We start from the raw sequence: 14,969 nt of genomic DNA, 5'->3' as shown, positions 1-14,969 counted from the left end.
TGATTATTTGTATCATTTTCTTAGTTGGTCTATTTCTTATTCATCTGTCACTATAAAATTATACATAATTATACAATATAAAAATATATAATTATATGCTATATAGACTACTTAGGTAAATGACAGGCATATACCTGGCTGACTGACCCACTTTCATTACCTAAACTACAATCTGTGTTACCTAGAAATGGCAGATTACTGATCAATATTTAGTGAGATATGATATTTAAAACTAATAAATAAATACTTTAACATTGAGGTTATCAGAAACTTCCATATTAGTTTGTGAACAATTAGACTAACAGTAATTGAGCAATTCTTCTATCCAATATCCACAACTATCATTCAAAGCTAACATTAAAAATATTCTAATCCAATTTAAAATAAAGTGAATAGAATGTACTTTGTATTTTTTAGTCTATCATTAAAAATCTTCAAACCCAATTGTTGAATTTGGAGCTTTATTGCAATATATGTATATATGTGTATACACACACAGAAACACACAGACACACACACATACATATATATGTGTGGGTGTGTATATATATACATATATATAAATTATATATGTATATATATATATGATTCTAGTGGATCTTCACCTTTAAATATATTAACATAAAACACTATTGAAAATTTACTTATCTGCATATTAATAAGTATGAAATTTGCAAATGATTTAAAAGTTTGAGGATATATATTAAAATAGGTACTGCATATTTCAAGGTAAACATGATTGAAGTTATTTGCTATAAATAATAAATTATCATATATGTAGTTACCTCCAAGAAAACATAATTGTGTTCATCTTAAACAAGAAAAAGTATTCTTCAATGTAGCTCAAATAACATAAAACTTCTTGAAGAGCTTTTGATTTATTACTATACTTTGATTTTCTGAATCAGTCATTACTAACCGACATTACTAACTGGAAAAAGGATAATCTGCCAAACCTGTTTACTAATAAATACAGCTTCTATAATTTAAAATAAATTTTAAGTGCTGTAATGATTAGAAGGAGGAAACAACTTAGAAGAACCACATTTAGTACACAGCCTTAAAAGAATATACATAAAATAAGAAAACAAACAAACAAAGCACTGTTTGATATTACTCTTCCCAAGCTTGTGTGAGGAAAAATATTGCAAAGTCAAAATCAAAACGTTTTGTTTGTATCTTTCACCATATAATCATAGCTATGAGGCTTATAAATGGAGTTTCATATTCAAGTTATTACAATAATAACTCTCTAAATGAAGTGTCTGAGTATATCTGTTCAGAATTATATACAAAAATATGGAAGATGGAATCATTGAAATGAGACCCATACAAGGTTGTATCTAATCTCAATTAAAATGAAACAGCTTAATTTTAGCTTCTCATTATCAAATTAGATGATAATAAAGATTCCTGTCACTGAAAAGTCAATGTAGATTCAATTTGTCTATCTATTTATATTCACATTGATATAGGTATACATAACTCTAAATATTTTTTAGGAAAATAAGATGATTTTTTAAAAATATTTTGTTCCTGGTAAAAATGCTTCCTTATGACTTTACTTAATTTGTAAGTCAGTTTCAATATTATGTCCAGTTTCACATCTCTTTCTAAGATAAATATTTGGAGTATGCCTGAAATACAAGGTCTGATATTTCACCATCTAGTCATAGATTCGAATGAAACACAGAGATAAAATGCATTGACAAAATGACTTTTATTTTCTCTCTCAGTTAGGGAAAGTTTTAATTTATGGTGTTTTTGCTTTTGCTAACAACTTAGAATTTTTTAATTAAAAAATAATGGATAATCAGGATTGCTTGGGAATAATATCTGTATTTTTAATCTTAGCTACCCAAGAGATGAGTCATTTTGAAGAAATACTTATGTACTTCAGTGGTTTCTAGAAAAACATACTGAGCCTGACATAATTTTATTGACAATATTAGAAAAACAAAACAAAACAAAAACAGCTCGTATGGAAAATGTGAGACTAAAATTACAGGTTTAAAATATATAGTCATGCAGCATCCGGGCTTTTGAGCTTGAGAGGCCCATCTATGATTCCTTTAACCTCTCCAGAAGCCTTGGGCTCAGCCTTGATTTTATCTTAAAAAGTTCTAATAAAGCTTTAGTGAAATAACTTACATGGTATCAAAAATAGTTCCTAAGGTCCAATCATTGTTCAGTAAATGACTATTATCATTATTACTATATCATTGAATCTAATTTTCACTGATTCTGTAAAATCAAGTTAAGGTTCTCTTAGATTAATGGTCAAAGGACATACAGAGAAAATTTACGATAGAATTATTGAAAAAAACAAAAACATGAAAACATCACATTCACTAATAAGCAAATGTAACTAAAAATCCAGAAAGTGTAATTTTCACTATTAAATTAAGAACATCATAATATACAAAACTATGGTCAAATATCTCAAACATTACAAGCATAAATGGATTGATGTAATCATTATAGAAAAATAACATGATAATATCGATTTCTAATCTTAAGAACAATCTGGGAATCTTATTAAGTAATTCAACTTCTGGGGAAATTTTATAATAATAATAAAAGCTTTGAATGGATTTCAAGTATACATTTCGAAAGTCCATAGATAACTTGGCATTCATGTAAATACTACATGCCAAACAATAATAAAGAATATATAAATTTTACTAAAATGAAAATTTAATTTAATCTCAATAAGTCATATATGCTGCTGTTGAATTTAAATCAATTCTGTGTAAAAAGGCAATTAATTCTAAAAATGTCATTATGCAGGGAATCTATTAATTTAGTTTAAATCAAGACTGAATAATACTATTACACTGAAACTATGTTAAGAAGTTATTAGCAATAAAAGTTCGCTCCTTTTTCAAGATTAGTGCAATTTAATAGATCATTCTTACAACATAATAGGTGTTCATTTGAAACCTTAGGGTATATTTGATATTCGCTTATACATTAAAGAAGTAAAAATTTTAATTTGAAAAAGTGTTTAAATTAGCAAGTTTTATATTTTCAGCAAGAGTGAAAAATCATGCAACAAAGTCCCAATTAAAAAATAACTTGAAACAGTTGCTACTTTCATATGTATAGGACATATATAAATATGGCATATGGCTCTTAGCATCACGTTGCTAACTGAAAATATTAAGAGTTTCTGAGGACTGACGTCCTTAGCTTTCTGCTCGAGTTTAAACATTTGAAAGGATGCTGATACAGCTGCTGGGGTAGAACAAATACCTATGTTTAAGTCCAGTGTATTTAAGCTAATCAGTAAAATTTTAGGATATGGCCTGCCATATTATGACTATCACAGATTTAATTTAAGCCTAATAATGTTTTCTATAAGTCTATTGAATCTACTTTTCATGTTCTCTTTTCTGCATTAAGAACCCTGTGCTAAGATATAAAAATTGGGCAGTAACAGCTTCAGTATCACAGACTGGGGTCTTCATAGTACTTCAACAATTTATAAATCAAACCCATTTGCCTTCTGTAATAAAAGGACAAAGGAATTGAGAGAGAAATGGTGATGCTTTTTCAACTACTTAGTCATGAATTTCACAACTTCCAAAAGGTTATTTTGAACTTAAAACTATCTTTACTTCCTGTACATGAAGAAGACTGTTTTTGAAGAAAAGCATGGTGACATTAGAAAGCTAGTATGAAAATATCAGTAATACCTTCTTGAGCTCCCTTTACTGATTTTTACACAGTTGTTAACCTCACTGAGAGGTTCAACAAAACATATATAATTAACAAGATGTCCAGTTGAGTACTAGTAGCATCGAGGACAGTTTTAACAGCTGGGTACACAGTTCTACTCCAGACATTATCAATTAAGTTGTACTATTTGTGCAAAGACAGGGAAACAAACTCAATGACAGCCTTTCACCTTCCTTAGGCCCAGGGCACAGAGGGAAAGAGGACACTCGCTAAAAGAAAAGAAACAGTTCTAGAAGATATTTATTGGAGACCTTTGTTGTCATAAATTGTAAATATGTAGACTTAATGTGCAAATCATTTTCTAGAATTTTTTCTCTTCACCTTTTAATTTTTTTAGCTCAATTAATTATAGTTGCATGAGAAATGTCACCAAAAGAAATAATTCAGGCAAAGCATTGGCACAACTTGTGCAAGTTCTTTCAGGCCTTACTTTTTGGTAAATGTATTAACTTTTGAGACTCTGCCAAAGGATTGAGATATTGTACATATAATTGTTGCATTTATTTTTCAAAGATGTGCATAATTTTTATTACATTCATTTTCTTTTGATTCTTCCTTACATGGTCCCATGATGTCATAGTTTTTGTAAAAAGAACATAATTATTAAGTAACTAATAAACTGTGGTTTCTCAGGCATGTGCACAAACCAAAAGGCATTCTAAGCATTTCTCTTTCCCAAATAATGCCACAGTGTCTGGAATAATGGTTCATTTGATATAAATACCAGCTCCCTGGATCCCTGCCTCAAAGGAACATAGATTTTAGAGCACTTAGGTTTTCTATGAAAGAATGTGAAGTTCTGAACAAATTAACTGTACAAGGCACAAAGTATACAAACTAATTTTCAGAAATTAGCTTTAAATCTCAAAATTTAGTTGCAACATGCTCTGTATAGTGTGTCTAAAAGTAAAAATTAAAATTAAATAACATGTGTATTTGAAATATACTGTTATGCCAAACAAAACAAAACAAAAAAGAGGAAAACAAATTTTCATTAATGATAAAATCACAAATAATCATGTTTTTCATGATGGGAGCCTTTTGGTTTTTGCCAATAATTTGACATTTAAAAATGAGAAAAATGCTCTACACAACACATACAAATGGCCAACAGGTACATAAAAAGTTGTTCGACATTACTAAGCAGAGAAATGCAAAGCAAAACCACAATGAAATATCACTCCACACCTTTTAGCATGGCTATTACCAAAAAGAAAAAAAGATAATGTGTTTGTTTGTGAGAATGGCATGCTTGTGTTCTGTTGGTAGGAATGTAAATTGGTACAACCACCATGGAAACTACTTAATGGGTACCTCAGAATGACTAAGTTGGCACCTATAATAACCTCTATCTTAGTTAGCACTCTTGCCCTTTAGTAATCCTTTATCCGTCCTACTTTTCATTATGACACTTATCAATGCCAGACATTACCTTTTGGTCTTTATTGGTTTGTTTATTGTCTGTCTTTTCACAGAAACAGTAGAGAAGGAACTTTGTCTATCATTCCTACTCAATCCCCAGCACCAAAAGGGCACCTGAAACATAGTAGGTACTTAGTGAATTCTTATAAATAATTTTATAATAAATATGATCTTAATAATTTGAAAGTATTTATTAAACTTAAATTTTGAATTTATATACTAGTTAAGTTTCTTTAGCTTTTATCAACATAAAATTACTTTAATTGTGTTTAAATTATAAAAGATATAAGTGCAATGAAGTTATTAAATTAATGATAGTAAAGGAATTGTCCAATTAGTTACCAAACTTTAGACCAAATAAGAAAGAAAACAATTAGTATTTTTTATATGTGATTTCTTTTTGAAGATGACATTCTTTCAAAATGTAGCTTTTCTTTCAAAGTAAATATAAAACAAATTTCTTACACTTTCTAAATAGCAAATGTATATGTCATTTTCACCTTCTACATAATTTCTGTATCATGTGTAAAGCATCATATTAAATGTAAATTCCTGATTTGCATGAAAAAGTTCCATGTTTCATGAAATAAGATAAAATCCCTTTGTGTGGTTTTCAGATGGTCAGAGACCAAAAAGACTGGAAAACAGAGTAGATTATCAAAATCTAAAATTAGAATTATTAATCAATCCATGAGCAGAAATCTATTACATTATTACATGTACAAAACACTACATAATAGAAGAAAACATAAAAAAGAATAAAATTCAGTGAGAATTAAATAATATGTATATATGAGAATTCTAAACTGCAAAGTTTTGTACACATGGAAGGAAGTCCTAGCCATTCATTTAAAAAAAAAAAAGAGTTTAAAATTAATTAGGAAAAACAGCCTATGACACATTAAAAAATACACAAGCAATGACAGACTGTCCACTGCAGAGTTCAGCTCATTAATTCTGGAGAGGAGAAAAATGAGCTTAGTAGCACTACAGTGGTGAAGAAAGACTCTGAGATTCAAGTAGAACTTGAACCAGATGTGTAGGCAGAATTCTAACATGAATCTCAATGACCCACACGCTTGTATAATCACTTCACCTTATGTGTAGGCAGAACCTTTAACTTGTTTTTGACCAATAGAATATTGCAAAAGTGATGTGATATTGCTCTTGTGGTTGTGTTGTGTTACATGGCAAAGAGGAGAGGTTTTTAAGATGTAATGAAGTTTCCAAAACAGTCGACTTCATGTACATAGAAAGGGAGATTATTCAAACTGGACCTGACCTAAGAAGATGAGCCCTTTAAAAGCAGATCTAGAGGTCAGAAACTGAAGGAGTCAATGAGATTATTATCTGGCCTTAAACAAACAATCTTCCATGAATTCTGGGCTACAAAAAAATACATTCTGCCAAGGGCCATTGATCTCGGAGGACCTTGAGCCTCAGATAAGAGCTGAGCCCTGGCTGAAACCTAGATGCGAGATTCTGGGCAGAGAACCTAGCTAGTCTGTACCCAGACTTGTGATTCATGGAAACTATGAGATAATAAAAGTTTAAGCCACTAAAGTTATGGTGATTTTTAGGCAACAGTAGAAAATAAATACATACATATAAAAAAAATGGACATTTTAGCAATATCCACAGTGACACTGACAGGCCACTTGTTGCAACAAATAACTGCAGACTGTGAAAAGCACATATGAGCACAGTATGATCTTATACTGTAAGAAAACTTGGTTGGAAAAAAAGGAGTGGGGTATAGGTTGGGATTCTTGAAAATACAACAGTCCAGGCAGGCATTATGTTTATATAGAGGGAAGGAATCATGCTTTGTATTTTGACCCATCTCTGTTTTACTGATGTGTACTGTACATATGAGAAAATTGAAAATCAGATTGATTACTTGCAGGGTGTAGAACCAATTAGAATGATCTTAAAAACAAACAGAGAATTTCAACTTAATACAGTATAATAAAACTTAGAGATTCACTGATGATTTCTGAACACAGTGACACCTGAAAGCTTTTAATCAAGAGGGATTTAGAAGACGTTTGAAGTCTGTATCAGCAGAGCATAATGATTATGATGATGTAGCTGGTTTCAGACAGCTTGGTCTGAGTCTCAGCTCTGTGAGCACCTTAGCTCTTCAAGCTTTGGGCTCTCAATATCTACCTCATAAGGCACCTGTGCATATAAAACAAAACAATGTTCACAAATACTTAACACCTTGCATGGCATATTATGAATCATCACAAATTCAGTTGCTATCATCATTAATTATTATTACAGCAGAAGAAACAAGGAGTAGGGAGACCAATTCCGGCGGAAATGGGACAATCTGGGTTAAGATAAACTTGAAAAGAGGAGGGAATAAAAAATAGAAAATGAGATAAAGCTCCATTACAAAGGGAGTTACGTCAAAACTTGGGGACTCATTACACGTAGTATAATGATGTAAGAATGACGTAAGTTTAAACTGCCTGTGAATTTCCAGACCTGGGTGAATGGGGAAAGAGCGTGTCATTAACTCACAGGCAGAAAAATTAGAATGGGGGGCCCTGGGGACCATGTTAGGGATGAGATGATGAGTTCACAGAGTTTGTGCTGCAACCATGAAATCAGAGTTAAAATGTCTAGTAGACCTTTGTAAATACATTAATGGAGCTCACATCTGAGCCAGAGCTATAGATTTGGAAGATATCTGTGAAGAGAGAATGACTGTAGCTATTGGAGTGAATGGATTTCCTGCGGGACTCCACAGAGGATGAGAAACAGTGAGTTAAATGAATTGTACACAAAGTGGTACAGAAACGCTGAGATTAGAAGTATCTATACTAGGCTTCATTTCAAAAGGAAAACACTGGGTATTGCTAACCAATAGATAAAATAGTTAATGAAAACACTATACATCTTTCCACTTTAAAGTTAAACATCATCCACAAATCAAACTTTTCTATCTCCTTTGGGATCCATTTAATAAGGACAACCCAAAACTTGGATAATGAGGATTCACAAGGGAATCGGACGCAATTCTAGGGCTCACTTGGGAGCTGTGTTGTAATTACTGCACTCGGGCTCAATTCTCCTACCCAATCAGCCTAAATGCTGTATGAAAACAAGCAGCAACCAGTGGTCAGCATCTCCCTTTGTATCTCAAATAGAATAAGAAACAATAAAGTAACGTTTCCTAAGTGTTCAAGGGCTCACATTAGACTACCGATTTTTGTAGTGTTTCAAAACTACTAATTTTATTTTGATAACTTGATTTGACCTCATAGACTCTTTGAAATATTAGCAGCTAACTAGTCTGAAGGTGTAAAAGTGAGTAGCTGTTGATAACACAGATGCTGATTAATTGGAGTGGGCTGAAGTTCAACATGCATTTGTATTTGAACTTGGTGTACAGTAGGTCACTTGAAGGAAGAAAAAAATAACCTTCAACTCTTAGGAAGCATTAACCACCCTATCATATTTTTTTCTTATTCTATTTGAGATACAAAGGGAAATACTGTCTGATGATAATATTTTGAATACTTTACGAGATCAAATAATGCAGCACTTCTCAGCATTAAATACAGAGGGAAAAACTCCTTAAGACTTTGGTATCGTGCATTCCAAAGTAGGTGCACTAAAGATGATATGTTATAAAATGATTTCAATGAAACAATGATAAAGGAAAAGATTTGGGAACATAATAAGAGCTATCCATATTTAATAAAGAGAGTATTATAGGAAAAAAGTTTTAAATAAGACACATTCACTTGAATATTTTACCTCAATAGAGGTGCTTAAAAGTACAGGGTAGGTGAAAAGAGGGACGAATTTGTTGTAATTAATTAATCCACCTATCCCTAGTTGTGTCACCATGGGCTTGAGAGGTGGAGAGCTTTGATCTGAGTTTCTGCTTTCTTATGTCTAAAATGAAGATAATATGAACTTTACATCATTATGTAAATGTTAAATGACTTAATGTGGATGAAATACCCTAATATGAATCTATCCCTATGTATGTATGTATGTATGTATGTATATGTATGTGTGTGTGTGTGTGTGTGTTCATATTTTGTCCTCCTCTTCCCAGATGTATAAGCAAATCAAGGCTCAAAGACCTTATGTTCAAATATCAATAAGTAATCTAGTATGAGACAGTAAATACATTTGTTCACTAGTAGCAACTCACTGGCTCTCTTCCTTTAGAAAGATGAATGGGAACACCTTTTTAACCCTAAATGAGGCAGTTCAGAGTTTAGTTGATGCCAAGGTCACAGCAATTACTGTGGCTTTGAGAAAAAGGAGCACATAACCATACGGTGCATGGAGCATTTGTCTCTTCATGAGAGTAAGAACCTTTACTTTTAGGGTTTTAGAAATTAGAAAAATTAAGTCCCTAGTGGTCATTAAAACACCATCTAATGTGTTTGGTGGAAGTGGTCCAGCCATGAAAGGTAAATTATTTCCATTTCATCATCATCTTTGGGGAATGTAATTCAGGTTTGTATATTTTAATTGCTACTGTATGTATGTATTAATCGCTACCTTGGTGGTGATACGCACACAGAAAACATATATCACTAAAGTAATTTTCTCTTACCTGTCAATTGCAATGAATATATTTAAATAAATCTCAATGAAAAAAGTATTTTCAAATGTTTTCCATTTTACTTGAGAATTACTGGCAATGCTATGAACCAATTATGATTGGAAAAATATTCTCTGTATTGACATGCAAATGAACTCACTAAGCAACCACTTTGCTTTAGAGATTTACATAATTTGATACCAAAAGCCACATTAAATTAATATTAATTACTTGGTTGTAAAGCAAGAAAGTTCAGAGTTAAGGTACTCTTCTTCCCATATTTCATAACAGCTATGCATGAAAACATTGATGCACAAGAAATAAAATTATTTTAGAAGTAGGGATATACAGGCTCTATTCCTTCGAAGTATAATACAAGGCTGATTACCCAATGATGTGTGGGAGGTACACCTGAAGAGTCTCTTAGAGCTATTTTGAAATCCTTTATCAAAACTCATATTTTCTCAGAATCAAGGCACTACTGTAAACTCTTCATTTGTTTTTGTACACAGCTGTTTTTTTCTTATTCCTGGCAAATTTTCATTTCCAATTGTCCCTTACCTTGCCAATCAACATGAGAGCTCCTGAGAGTAATATTTTCATGCTAAAAAACTGGTGTGTGCCAAGCATACTAACCTAAATAAAAAAATAAAAATACTTGGAAGTCTCATTTTCCACTAAAAATTATGTACTATATTATAGCTTACTACGTGAATTATTTTCTATTAAGTAGCATTTGTTGAGCCTGAATGTTCTAGATTCTATTGCATGGTTATGAGTGAGCAGAATCTACCAAAAATCTCTCTGTCTCTGTCATACACACACACACAGATACACACACACACACACACACACACACAAACAAACACACACACTCACTCATTATATCAAACACTTATACTAGTGTATAATTCTCTTTCAGAAAACCTACTGGAATACTCATTGGAATATTGGACTTCTTGAATCCTGAATTTATGAAAAACATTATCTCATCCATTATGATAATATTAACTTCCTCAATACCAAGGTGATTATAGCACAAAGGGACCAATTGTTTTGTTGTGTGGTGACCCATTTGATGGGAAAATTAGGATATTTCACAAGAGACCTTAAGGAGACTATGCCCAAAGGACACTGGAGGTGCTGAAGCAGAACGTGATTAGGCCGTTTGGTAAAGGATAACAGGTCACATGGATGTCAAAATGATGTTAACAAAAGGAAGTACTTTCTTCTAGCTTATTAGTTTACAAGGGTTTTTGTAATTTTTAATATATTCATTAATAAAAGTATGGTGATGTGGGGCAAATATGTAGGACTAGTAGAAACATATTATTCAGGGTCTTTTGGCACCATTGATAAATAAGCATTAAACTTGAAAAATGGTTATTATTCAAAAGAAAGTCTCAATAAACTATTTTTCACATAATTACTTAAATGTGATTTTAAAAGTTACTTTTGAAAAGCCAATTCACTCAAACTTTTAAATATATTTCAGGCTTTTTATTACCTTCTGTATTTCTCTACTATACTTATTATAACCTTCTGTATTTATTGTACTATTAGTAAATAGAAGAAAAAATAAAAAAGAAAGCAATATGTAGCCTTGATACCATAAAACCCAAATCACTTCACCTTTATCTTAAATCCCACCAAACACATAATTATTGATCTTATATGTAAGGAATTAAAAGACATCTGTCCAACATTTTTAATTGTATTTTTTGTCTATATCCACGTACCTTAAGAAACTGAGAAACAATTAAGAAAGAAAACAACTTGAGCATGTCATGTGATGTAAGTAGATCATTTCAGGAACTTTTCTATGCACTTGTTTGTAAAAGTTCATTATCTTGAAGGAAAAGAAGTGCTGTATACACTTGCAGTACCTGTGTAATGATAGCTTTAGCAGGCTACCCATTGTTGTGGTACTGAATATTCCTTTGCATTTCACAACAAGTTACGACTCCAAAACATGGTCATTTCTTTGTGGTACAGAGAATTAACGAAGGGCCGCCACATTTGAATATCTTTCGTAGGTATCTTCAAAGTTGGCTATTTTATTTGTTTATAGTACGAAACATATTCTGTATCCAAACAGTATTCCCGACATGCTAAATCTGTGCTAATTATGGTCACCTACTTTTACCTCTTCAGAAATAAAATATAAAAGCTAAATATGTTAAAAATATGAGGAGAAAATACTTCTACTATTTTAAATTTACAATCTCATGGAATCTACCTTTGACTGATTTCATTACCAGTAGCATATTTCAACTTTAGCATTTAACCATCTCACTGTGACAATGTTAAATTTCATTCGAAAGAATCCCAGATATTGGTAGTTCAAGATCACTGTTTATACTTGAACAAAGACATCTTAGAAAACTTTATGCAAAAAGAAGTCACTGAGATTCTAATACATTTCGATGAACACAGTGTTTATATATGTTACTGCCTTTCAAGTAAGTTATAAAATTAAAATATATGTTGACATTTCAATACAATAAAGAAAATAAAACTAAAATTTAAAAAAGCCATATTTTGTTTGAAATGCCACAGTCTAAGTATTTATACTAATATAATTAGTTTTAAATACAAAATTTCAAAATGTGTAGAAGAAAAGAATGATTCTATATACATTTAAAGGAGGCTATTTGGTATAAGGTTCATAGTCTGGCGTTTCACATGTCCTATTTGGCTCCTCTACCTGACTAGTCTTTAAAAATGTGTCTCAATATTTAATGTAAGATCACATGACTGACAAAATCCTACAAAGAACATCTGCTTAGAGTAAAACATGGGAACAACTTAAAAGGATTTACATTTGATCTCTAGTGTTTGCAATAATATCCATTTCTTGTAACAACCGCTCTCATGTAGGATTCTGCTGTAAATAAAATACAAAATCTCTACCCAGAGGAATTATTTTAAATCATAAGTTCTAACGCTAAAGTTCATCCATGTAAGTGCAATGCAACTATAGTAAAAAATTTTATGATAATTAAAAATATAAAAAAACGCATTTAAACTTAGTATATTCTTTAATTGCTGAAAAAACATAATCCTAGTAGTTGAGGAATACTTATTAATTCTGCAATGACTTATATTTTACCCATTCCTATTAATATAGGACATCTAGTTACAACCTGAACACTCTTCCTGGAATGTAAAGGAAGCTCCACCCCAATATTATCCAGCCATCATTTATATTTACTTTTATGTCACTAAATGACATAAATGAAAGAACATAATTCTATTTATCAGACAAACCATCGTGCCTGTCAAATAGTCTGAACAGTAATAAGAAATACACAGCACCAGCTAACTTCTATGATTTAATAATTGTTCACTATGAGAAGTACTGTTTGGTGGTTTTTTGCACTGAATTATTTCTCCATACACACTCAAAACACACTGCCAATTGACAAAAGGAACACAGCTTCAAAAGAAAATCTAAGTGAAGAAAACCTCTCTGATAAGCATGCAAGAGGTTAAACATTGCTGAAATAGCGAGGCATTTTCTCAGCCCACGCTTCCCAGTTCCATTCAATTACCAACAGCAGTAGCGACTATAACACAAGCTAAAACTGTATTATTAAATCAGAGCTTCCCATTTACATCCACCTCTAACCTAAAGGGGTGGGAGGGGATGACATTTACTAGTCAACAGCAGAACAAATAGCCCCCAACTTGGAAATACACATGACCTTGGGGTGTAGAATTCTCAGAGACTGAGTTTCACAAGTTTTATTTGGATCTACTGCATAACAACACATATAAATGAACACAGCATGGTATAAATGCTCTTCTTCCTACCACCTCCCCTCCAAAAATGTTAAGAGAGCTCTGCACTTTGCAGTCTATGCATTAAATACCAGAGGTAATATTAACGAATCAGAGATTAGTCCACTCAAATATTTTTTTTTAAAATTGCATTTGTTTTAAACAACTTGTTGGTTGATTTATTTAATGTAATTCATTAAAATATTTGGGGGCTTACATTGAATGATTCCTGTTCCTTGAGCCATGCTGGAAGTATTGCTCTACAAATACTTATATTTATAAAGCAAGATGTAACATGATGATATTAACTTCACAAAAAAAAACAACAAAGCCCTCAACTTCCCCTCTAGAATTCACTGCATAATCACCAACAGATGCTCTTGTAATAATAATGGCAATAGTAATTATTAAAATAATTATTGCAATCATTGCCCAAAGTCCCATTTAAAATTATAAAAATAATAACTTGCTTTTTGTATGGCAGTCTGCATTTCTCTCCCATTTGTAATCATTTATAGCAATATTATTTGTCTTACCTTATTTTAACAGTCAAAAAAGTCTCCTAGAAAGATTCCTAAACGGTGTGGATATATATATGACAACAACAATAATAATTTAAAAAAAATGAAAAGATCCTCTTAGCTGGAAAAAGATGAAAATAGTTTGGTCTAAAACTATAGAAATCTCCAAAGTCACGCCTGAATGGGCGCCCAGGTGGCAAACAGAGGACTCTCTCGCACGTCCGTCCGATACCACACTCCTTTGTCAAGTTGATACAGTCCTGATGGTGAAGAGGTCCGGCGGGGCGCAGAGGGTGCAAGAGGGCGTTGCCTGGAGGTGCTGGAGCAACCAGTCCGCTGGCTTCCCAGGTTCAGCACCGACAGCACAGGGACAGCACCAGCTCCTCTCACCTCCAGTTTGTCTCAGTCACTGAACCAGGCTGATTCTCGCGCCTCCTCCCTAAGCAAGAGCTGCTGCCACTCAACCGGGCGTGCCCCACCCCCATAGCTGACGTAACTATTTTGCATACCAACTCCCCGAGAGGTGTGGGGCCGCCCCCTTGACTGGGCTTCTGCTAGGGTCAGCTGAGACAATCAAGGCGGAGAAATCCAGGCTTAGGAGCAACATGAGCATCATTGGACTTCACGATCCATCCACCACCAGTCCTGAAGAAACTAACCGCTTTCCGCGTCGCGTGAGCCTCTGCCTTCCCTGGGACTGCCGTTTCTGTGCACTCTGAAGATCGCTGCTGGCACAGCTCCGGCAGGAAGATGATGGGCGGGGGCGGGGGCAGTGGAGCCCAGAGAGGCTGGGGAGGCGGGTGGACAAGGGACAGGCGAAGAGAATTAATCAACTCAACCACTCCAAAAAAAAGACGGAGGAAAAAAAAAAAATCCCCGATCCATTTGATCTTCCTGGCCAAACTTTCCTCTTTCTCCCTGCCATT

The 14,969-nt window shown here is 32.9% G+C and overlaps 1 protein-coding gene across 1 annotated transcript in view; it reads right to left on the bottom strand.

Moving 5' to 3' along the window:
* The window catches only part of FSTL5 (follistatin like 5), a 631,294-nt gene extending 616,615 nt beyond the window's left edge, over positions 1-14,679 (bottom strand). Inside the window, exon 1 of the mRNA XM_033135298.1 lies at positions 14,059-14,679. The gene's annotated coding sequence lies outside the window, so the exon portion shown is untranslated. The remainder of the gene's footprint in view (positions 1-14,058) is intronic.
* Between the last annotated feature and the right edge of the window lie 290 nt (positions 14,680-14,969).

This window comes from Rhinolophus ferrumequinum, chromosome 18 (genome assembly GCF_004115265.2).
Source record: "Rhinolophus ferrumequinum isolate MPI-CBG mRhiFer1 chromosome 18, mRhiFer1_v1.p, whole genome shotgun sequence".
Classification (NCBI taxonomy): Eukaryota; Metazoa; Chordata; class Mammalia; order Chiroptera; family Rhinolophidae; genus Rhinolophus; species Rhinolophus ferrumequinum.
This window is presented reverse-complemented; position numbering and strand designations above follow the sequence as displayed.